A 9,353-nucleotide genomic window follows, 5' to 3' on the forward strand; every position below is an offset into this window, starting at 1 on the left:
GTTATTAAGTTGAAACTGAAATATTTCTCAATTGTGCATAACATCTTTACAACTTCAAAAGTTGTAAATTTGTAATACAAAACAATGCAAAATTTACTCTGTATTAGGGCATAAGGGCTCACAAACAAATGCAGAAGAGTACAGCTATTAAACACCTCTTTACTGCCCACAAAGTAATAAAAATGTAATCATTAAAGGGCTACAAAGGAAACAACAAAAGTTAATTGAGGACTTAATAATATAATCCTAATGAATTGGTGTGTCAAAGAATAAATAATTGAAACAATAGAAAGTTTCATTAAATATGACAAAAATGACAGAACATATTAACTTTTGGGATGCAGCCAAAGCAGTACTTGGGAATTTTTTTTATATAACTAAGCATTTTGGTCAATAAAAAGAGAAAGAATAGATTTAAAAATTGCATCTGAAACTTCAAAGAAAATTAGAGTACTAACAAATTAAAAACAAAAATCAATCTGAGCAAAAATGAAAATTCTGAAATCAAATAAGAGATTTACAAAATTGAAAGCAAAATAAAATACCCAAAACTTTGAATTAATATATAAAATAGGAGCTGGGATTTGAAAAAAAGATAAATCTTGAGCTATTTTTATCTCTTTTTAAGGCAGAATACCAAATACCAGATTAAAAAGAGGGAAAAAGTGAAGTCACAAAAATAAAAAAAGACAGAAAAAAATCACTAGGAACTACTGTACCCAATTATGTGTCAATAAACATAGTGGCCTAAATGAATTGATATTTTTTTAAATGTGTTCCCTAGATTAACAGAACAAAGTAACAACCAAATGGTTGTTAAAGGTAATTTAAAAAAGGTAATTAAACAAGCCATAAATAAACACCCAAAAGGAGGGAAAAATAAATGCATGTGGATTTATAAACAAATTATGTCAAACATTCAAAATTCTAAAATTATATAAACTCTTCAAAAGTAGGAAAAGAATGGAGTCCTACCAAATTCCTCCTTTGATGCAAATATGGTCTTGGTACCTGAACTAGATAGAGACAAAACAGACAAGGAAAACAAGAAAATAGTCTGATAGAATCTAGGCATATATAAAAATCACACACCAAATACCAAAATCAGCTCTAAATAGTACATGCCTTAGATGTCAAGGTTGATGTCATTAAAAAAAAAGAAATTAGAGAAGCAAGAAAGAAACTTCTTTTCAGATCTACAAAAATGAGAAGAGTTTTTGAGCAAACAAGGAATAGAGAACAAAAAAACAAAATGATTAATTTTGATAACAAATTTTAAAAATTGTGCAAGCAAAATCAATGAAGCTCAAATTAGAAAGAAAATAGATAACTCAGGGAACATCTTTGTAGCAAGTTTCTTTTTTAAAAGGTCTCCTTTCCAAATTTTATAAGCAAACAACTGAAATTTATGAAAATCAAGCCTATTCACCAATTCATAGATGGTCAATGTATATGAAGAGGTAGTTTACTAAGGATGAAGTCCAAGGTACCAATAGTCATTAGAAATATTCAAATTACTATTAATCAAATAAATACAAATTAAATTGACTCTAAAATTCCACCTCATATCTAATAGATTGACAAAGTTCACCAGAAGAAAAAAAAGCAAGAAAATGACAAATATTTGTAGGAACTGTGGGAAAGTAGGAATGTTAACTTACTGTTGATAGAACTATTAGTTGGTCCAGCCATTATGTAAAACAATTTGGACCTTTGTTCAAAATATTACTAAACTGTTTATTCCTTTTAACTTTGTGATACCACTATTAGGCCTATCCCAGAAAGGGATAAAAGGAAAAGGACATTCATGTATAAATATTATAACAGGTTTTTTGTGAATGTTTGCAAATCTGGAAAAAAGGAGGTGTTCATCAATTGGGGAAAGGCTGAACAAATTATGTTACATAAATGCAATGTAATGCTATTGTGCTATAAGAAATTAGGAAAGGGACAGTTTCAGAGACACCTGGGAAGGTGTATATGAACTGATGCAGAGTAAAGTGAGCAGAAACAGAATAATTTATACAATAACAACATTGTAAAAACAAATAATTTTGAAACACTTAAAAATCTGATCAATGAAATGATCAACCACAAATCCAGAATACTTGCAAAAAAGATGATGCCCACTCTTGACCAAGAGATGATAGGCTGATGGTACAAATTGAGACATAACTTTAGACATGGCAAATGGGAGGAATTTGTTTTGCTTCACTGGATTTTTATCACTAAAGATTTTTTTTTATCTTTTTTTTTTGTTTTACAGTGGGGTGAGTGAGAAGGTGGAAAGGAGAAAAAATAGATTTTTGTTAGTTGAAAAATATAACAAAATTTTTAGAAGCTAGCTTCTTCCAACTATTACACTTTGTTTTTAATAAAACACATTCACATTAAAATATAAATCATCTGAGTTTATCAATGAGTGTCTCAGTCAAAATCAGGAGACTTCCCAAAAGGGATGGGGTTATGGGGCAGAGACACTAAGTCAAAGTGAGAGATGGGAGGCAAATTGGTTTCAGAGGAGTCTAGTGTTAAGTACCCTTTAATAAATGATACCATATCTATTGATAAAGCCTATAACCTTGAACTTTTTACTTCTAGACAAAACCACTTGTCTGGTGGCTTAAGGGTAGTACCACCTAGTGTCCAAATCATATACTATACTCCCTAGCTGGTAATTGTTCAGTCAATTGTAGGTGTGTTTCTGCAGATTGCAAATAGGAAGGAAAGAAGCCTGATATGCACAACTATCGTATCACCCACTGAGCATATACCGAGTTTGTACCAATATCATGGCTTTAAATGTTTTTGTATTTTTTCTGTGGCTCAAGGGACCAACTATATTATATTTTACTATTAAATTAGGAAGAAAACCTCCAATTTTGAAGTAAATTGGAACAAACTGCAGGAAATATAAATATCACTGGGGTGCAATAAATGTAATTTGATGTCTAGAGACTTTTAAAATGACTTTACAATTAAATCCTCTGATATAAGGACACTGAAAAATCCATAAGATAGACTAAATTATATTTAGGATATACTGTGTCCACCAAGAGAATAGACTTAGAATGTTGGGAGTAGTTAAATTTAATTTAATATGAAAAGACCATCTACATAAAATGGATATTATGTTCACTCTATTAAGTTGAAATTATTTATCACTCTACCTATGGAAATACCTCAAGGTGTTTTATAATGATGATTAAAAGATGATTAGAGAATTTCTATGTGATAAAGGAAAATGTAAGCATATATTTCTTTATATGACCTTGTCTAACGAAGATGGTGGGTTTGTTATTTCTGGCCTATATCAAAGTTGGCATCATTTGTAATGAAGGTGGTAACCTAGGGGCTTTGGATTGACAACTATCAGCTTATGTGATCCAAAGAAATATATTTTATTGTACCATTCACAAGGAAATAAAAGAGGTTAAAAACTATTTTGACAATTTTGCAATAAGATTTATCTGAGAAATTTTGAGCAAGCAAACCATAAAAGTACTTAAATATTTAGCATTGTTGGCAGAAGGAAAGGATTGTGTGTAGAATTTCTTCCCACCCCATTTATCTCATTACATATAGTAAAGAAGAAGCCAACAAATACCAGCTCACCCTACCTACATAACAATTTCTTGTTATCCACCACAGGAATATCTTCATTTTAATGAAGGAATCAGCAGTTGTCCTCACAACCCTGTCTGACCTGAATATGTCTACTGAAAAGATCAGCCTGTGGTTACTTGTCAACATAGTTATGTGATGTCCCCTGTAGTCAAAATATTTGTTAGAAAAAATGCATGTAAATGTCAACTAAAGTCCTTTAAAGAATCCCTTCTCCACTCTTCCAAAGACCTTACCTTAGCAATGCTTTTCTATTCCCAATCAGGAGATTTCATTTCTTTCAGGGACCAATAGAAGCTAGGCCCTTTCCCATATGATAGCTCTGGTATTGGCAGCTTACAACCACCTTAGATTTCACAGGATATCTTACTTCTTTATAAGGGGAGGAAATGAAAAATAATTTTTTCCCACAGAGTTTAGGTTTGATTATTCTGAAATTATATTAACATACTTGATATAAGACTAAATGATCAAAGTTATAATTTTTTTTCAGTTAATCACAACATATGGGTCACACCTAGGTAAAACATTAATACATTTCCTAGGTCATTTTATTCAAATAGTCTTAACTGTCTAGGAATTATAATCTAGGTGTTGCATTATCATATTTCCTAATTATGTTTATCCTCTGGTATAAATGCTGAAGAGAAACAAAATGACTGGGAGAATAAGGGAAAAACTAGACTAGAGGACACTAATAATCCATAAACTGGCTGGATAATACCTGCATAATCATACATTTAATTAATCTGTTAGTTGGGTAATATTGCTCCCAGTTTGTATGACCTGAAAAATCCAAATGAAATTTTGCAAATTAGTCTAAAAATCATTATGAAATTAGAAAGTAGCATTGTGGTTATGAACCCCTTCCTCCATGGCTAAAACTTTTTAGTTATAGACAAGCATTGTGCTGAATCATTATGTTAGACAATCAGTGACAGTCCTGCCAACTCAAGCACACACTCTCTTACTGTGATTTCCCAACTGTTCATTCAGGCAGATGGACTAGAAGCAAATCAACCCCTTGGCAGTGCATATCCTAGTGGTTTGGACCAAAGCCAGCCATTGTCCTGTTAAGAGATCCAAGATTGAAAAGGGAAAAAATAGAAGCCTCAAAGCAGGTGTGGGAGAGGCTATTTATCATTTACGGGACTTATAAAGTAGTTTGGCTTTTTCCACATTTAGAAATTATATAAGCCATTGACATTTAATAGACACACTCTTTTTGAAAAGGAAAATTAAGAGAGCGGAGTCAAAGTGGTGGAGAGAAGGCAGGGAGCTCTCCCTAAAACCCCTCCAAAGACATTTAAACAGTGCCCTAAAACAAATTATGGAGTGTTAGAACACACAACAAGATGATGAAAAGAAATTTCCCAGCCCAAGACAACTTGGAAGTTTGGCAGGAGAAGTCTGATGCACTGGGGTGAGAGTGGAGTGCAGTCCAGTACAGGCTGCACCAGTGCAGACCCAGCTTCAGCAAACCAGTTCCAGGTCTTGGGAGTGACTGGATCAGTAGCAGCTGCTGCTTTCAGAGTTCTCAGCCCACCTAGGATAAAGGGCTCAAAAAAATGGTCAGAAGACAGGGATTTCTTTGCTGGCACTTGGGGCAGGACTCTGTTGCTTTGCCCACATTTGAGTACGGTCAGAGTCCTACGGAGCAGTCATAATGCAAGGAGGAGCTGTAGCAGAGCAGAACTTGGGGCCACAGGAGAGTGGGCACCCTCTTCAGAGTTCCAGGACAGAAAAGAGTGCTTGTGGTCATTCACAGACTAGAACACAGGCCAGAAGAGCAGTAGACACACCTCTCCTTAGATCATACCACCTTGGAAGAACAGAAAACTTACAGGTCTTTAGTAGTATCTCTGAAAATAGCTGCACAAAATTCTGACGCTTGGGACAGTGCACCCTCCACCCTGGAAGTAGAGCCCTACTTTAGCAAAGATCTAAAAGTCAAGAAATAGGTGGGAAAAAATGAGCAATCAGCAGAAAAATTCTGACTATTGAAAGTTACTATGGTAAGAAGAAAGACCAAAACACACTCGGAAGAAGACAGCAAAGTCAAACTACTACATATGAAGCATCAGAGAAAAATATGAATTTATCTCAGGCCACAGAAGAACTGAAAAAGGATTTTAAAAATCAAGTAAGTGAGGTAGAGGAAAAATTGCGAAGAGAAATAAGAGTGATGCAAGAAAATCATGAAAAAAGAGTCAACAGATTGGGAAAGGAGACACAAAAAATTACTAAAAAAAATCGCACCTTAAAAACAGAATGGGCCAAATGGATAAAAAGATACAAAAATCTAATTAAGAGAAGAGTACCTTGAAAAGCAGAATTGATAAAATGGAAAAAGAAGCACAAAAGTTCACTGAAGAAAACACTAATTAAAAAATAGAATTGGCCAAATGGAAAAGAGGGTCCAAAAGCTCATTGAATAAAATCATTATTTAAAAATTAAAATTGAGCAAGAGGAAGCTAATGACTCTATGAGACATCAAGAAACAATAAAACAAAACCAAAAGAATGAAAAAAATAGAAGACAACCTAAGCTATCCCATGGAAACACAAATGACCTAGAACATAGATCAAGGAGAGATAATTTAAGAATTATTAGACTTCCTGAAAGCCATGATAAAAAAATGAGCCTAGACATTATCTTTCAAGAAATCATTAAGGAAACTGCCCTGATATTCTAGAACTAGAGCGTAAAATAGAAATTTAAAGAATCCACCGATCACCTCCTGACAGAGATCCCAAAATGTAAACTCCCAGAAATATGATAACCAAATTCCAGATTTCCTAAGTCAAGGAGAAAATATTGCAAGCAACCAAAAAGAAACAATTCAAATATCATGATTTTTTTATTAATTTATTTTGATTTATCAACAATCACTTCCATATGCTTTTGAGTTTAAAATTTTTCTCCCCCTTCCTCCCCACCACCCTCCCCAAGACAGCACACAATCTGATATAGGCTATATATACACATTCCTATTAAACATATTTTCACATTAGTGATGTTGTAAGTGAGAATTAGAATGAATAGGAGGAACCACCAGAAAGAGGAAACAAAACTCAACAGAAGAGAAAAAAAAAGAAAATAGTATGCTTTGATCTGCATTCAAATTCCATAATTCTTTCTTTGGATGTGGATAGCATTTTCCATCACAAGGTCTTTGGAGATGTCTTAGATCCTTGTATTACTGGGAAGGGTTAAGTTGATTAATATTAGTCATCACACAACATGGCTGTTATTGTGTACAACATTCTCTTGGTTCTACTCACTTCATTCAGCATCAGACCATACAAGTCTTTCCAGGTTTTTCTGAAGTCAGCCTGTTCATCATTTCTTGTAGCACAATAGTATTCCATTACATTCATACACCACAACTTGTTCAACCATTCCCCAATTGATGGGCATCCTCTCAATTTCCAATTCTTTGCCACCACTAAAAGAGGTGCTATGAATATCAAATATCATGAAGTTACAGTCAGGATAACACAAAATGGAGTCTGAATACAGTCTGAATACAGATGGAGTCCGAATACAGATCAAAACATACTTTTTTTTTTACTTTATATTTCTTGTTTTGTTTTGTTTTGTTTTTAAATTTTGACTTTTGAATTCTTTTAAGCATGACTAATATGGAAATATGTTTTACATGACTACACATGTATAACCATATCAAGTTGCTTGCCTTCTCAATGTGGGGGGTGGGGAAAGAGGGAGAGAATTTGGAACTCAATTTTAAAAATGAATATTGAAAATTGTTTTCACATGTAATCGGAGAAGATAAAATACTAAATTCAAGATATACCAGAAAAAGGAAAATTGAGTTAGTACTATTTTTGTTCATTGTTTCCATCCTACTTAATCACAATGAAAAAATAAAACAGGTCATATATTCTTTTTTTCCTTTCTACCTTCCACTCTTCCAGAATCTCTTAATTGTGGTAATTAGATAAACAACACAATTCTGGAGGACAGAAGTGAAAGAAATGGTTCTTTCTTTTTTACCTCCCTTGAAAAGAAAAAAAAGTTGAAACTAGATGAATTAAAGGAATGGGTTATTACACAGCCTGCTTTTATAAGCACATCAGTATATGATGGGAATTTTGTCTATTGATGTCAACAAATAGATGTTCCCCATACAATTACTAAATTGACTTTTCTTGACCAACATTTTTATCATGTCTCTTACCTACTCAAGAATCTATTATGATTTGTATTCTGATAAATTGAGTTTCAAAGGTTGTAAAGGCTTATAATAACAAGTTCCTTTTTCACCCCTTCTCATACCTCAGTAACCCCACTCATATTTCTCTTAATAAAGTATAATAGTCATGTGGATTCCAGTATCATCCCTGAACGTATGCTTTCCTTACTTCTATACCTTTTCTTACTCTTAATACTCATTCTTGATTATTTCCTTTACAAACATTCTTAACTATCTTACTCCAAGAAGACTTCCTTTATTATTTCTACACTGCATGCATTATTGCTTTTTTGCCTGTACCATTAGCACTTACGTAGTTTTCTTATTATATGTTTGTTTGCCACAACAAAAAAAACTTCCATAGTCATACAATTGACTAAGAAGCATAGCAAATGCAAAAATTCCACTATCTGTTGTCTTTGCTCCGCATAAGAAAATGTGGACTTTAAGTTTTTTTTTTCTCTCAGTTTGTGGAATAATGGATAAAGTCCTGAGCCTGAAGTCAGGAAGATCTGAGTTTAAATTCAGCCTCAGATGTTTGCTACCAGTACTAGGGAAGTTGTTTAGCTTCTGTCTGCTTCAGTTTCTTCAACTGTAAAATGGGTTTCATAATAGCACCCATTTCCCAGGGTGGTTGTGAGGATCAAATGAGATAATATTTTTAAAGCAATCAGCACAGTTCCTGACACATTGCTGTTTAGTTGTTTCAGTTGTGTCTGACTCTTCATGAATCCATTTGGGGTTTATTTGGCAGAAATACTAGAGTAGTTTCTCCAGCTCATTTTATAGATGAGGAAACTGAGCCAAACAAAGTTAAGTGACTTGCCCAGGGTCACATAGCTGCTAAATGTTTGAGACCAGATTTGAACTCAGGTCTTCCACTATCTGTTGTGCAAATTGGCTGTGTCCTGACACATAGAGGGTGCATAACAAATTCTATCACGATCATATAAGATTTGTGATAGAAAACCAGCAAAAAGTTTGTTTAATCATACTTTAACTCTCAATATTAGGTGAGACATAAACCAAGGAGATACATGCTTGTCAAGGGTGAATGTAAGTATCATGAAGCATGTTCTGTGTAGATTCCAAGTGGATAACATTCTTTATGGATGATGAGTTTTGAGTTGCATTGTATATATACCTATATGTGCATTACATATATGTGTGTGTATATATATATATGCATATGTATATGTGTATGTGAGTGTATGTGTAATATGTATGTATACATGTGTATATATATACATACACACATTATATAGTAAATATACTTCTGTTGGATTAAATTAATTTAGCCAAAATAAGAATTAAAATTTAACTTTCCAAATCCACAATAAATTAACATAAATTAATACCATCAAGTCACTCCTTAATAGTTGACTAGTCAAAGTCTAAGTAACTGTTGTCTCAAGGCACCTCCAAAGACTCTGAGGCTCATATGGAATGAGTCCCTAGTCTAATGACAGTCTCTCTCTCTCTCTCTCTCTCTCTCTCTCTCTCTCTCTCTCT

At 33.4% G+C, this 9,353-nt stretch overlaps 1 pseudogene; it reads right to left on the reverse strand.

Moving 5' to 3' along the window:
• LOC114052013 overlaps positions 1-9,353 on the reverse strand; it is a 34,177-nt pseudogene that overhangs the window by 1,088 nt on the left and 23,736 nt on the right.

The sequence above is a fragment of the Vombatus ursinus genome, unplaced genomic scaffold, assembly GCF_900497805.2.
Source record: "Vombatus ursinus unplaced genomic scaffold, bare-nosed wombat genome assembly UNPS02014807.1, whole genome shotgun sequence".
In the NCBI taxonomy this organism is placed as follows: Eukaryota; Metazoa; Chordata; class Mammalia; order Diprotodontia; family Vombatidae; genus Vombatus; species Vombatus ursinus.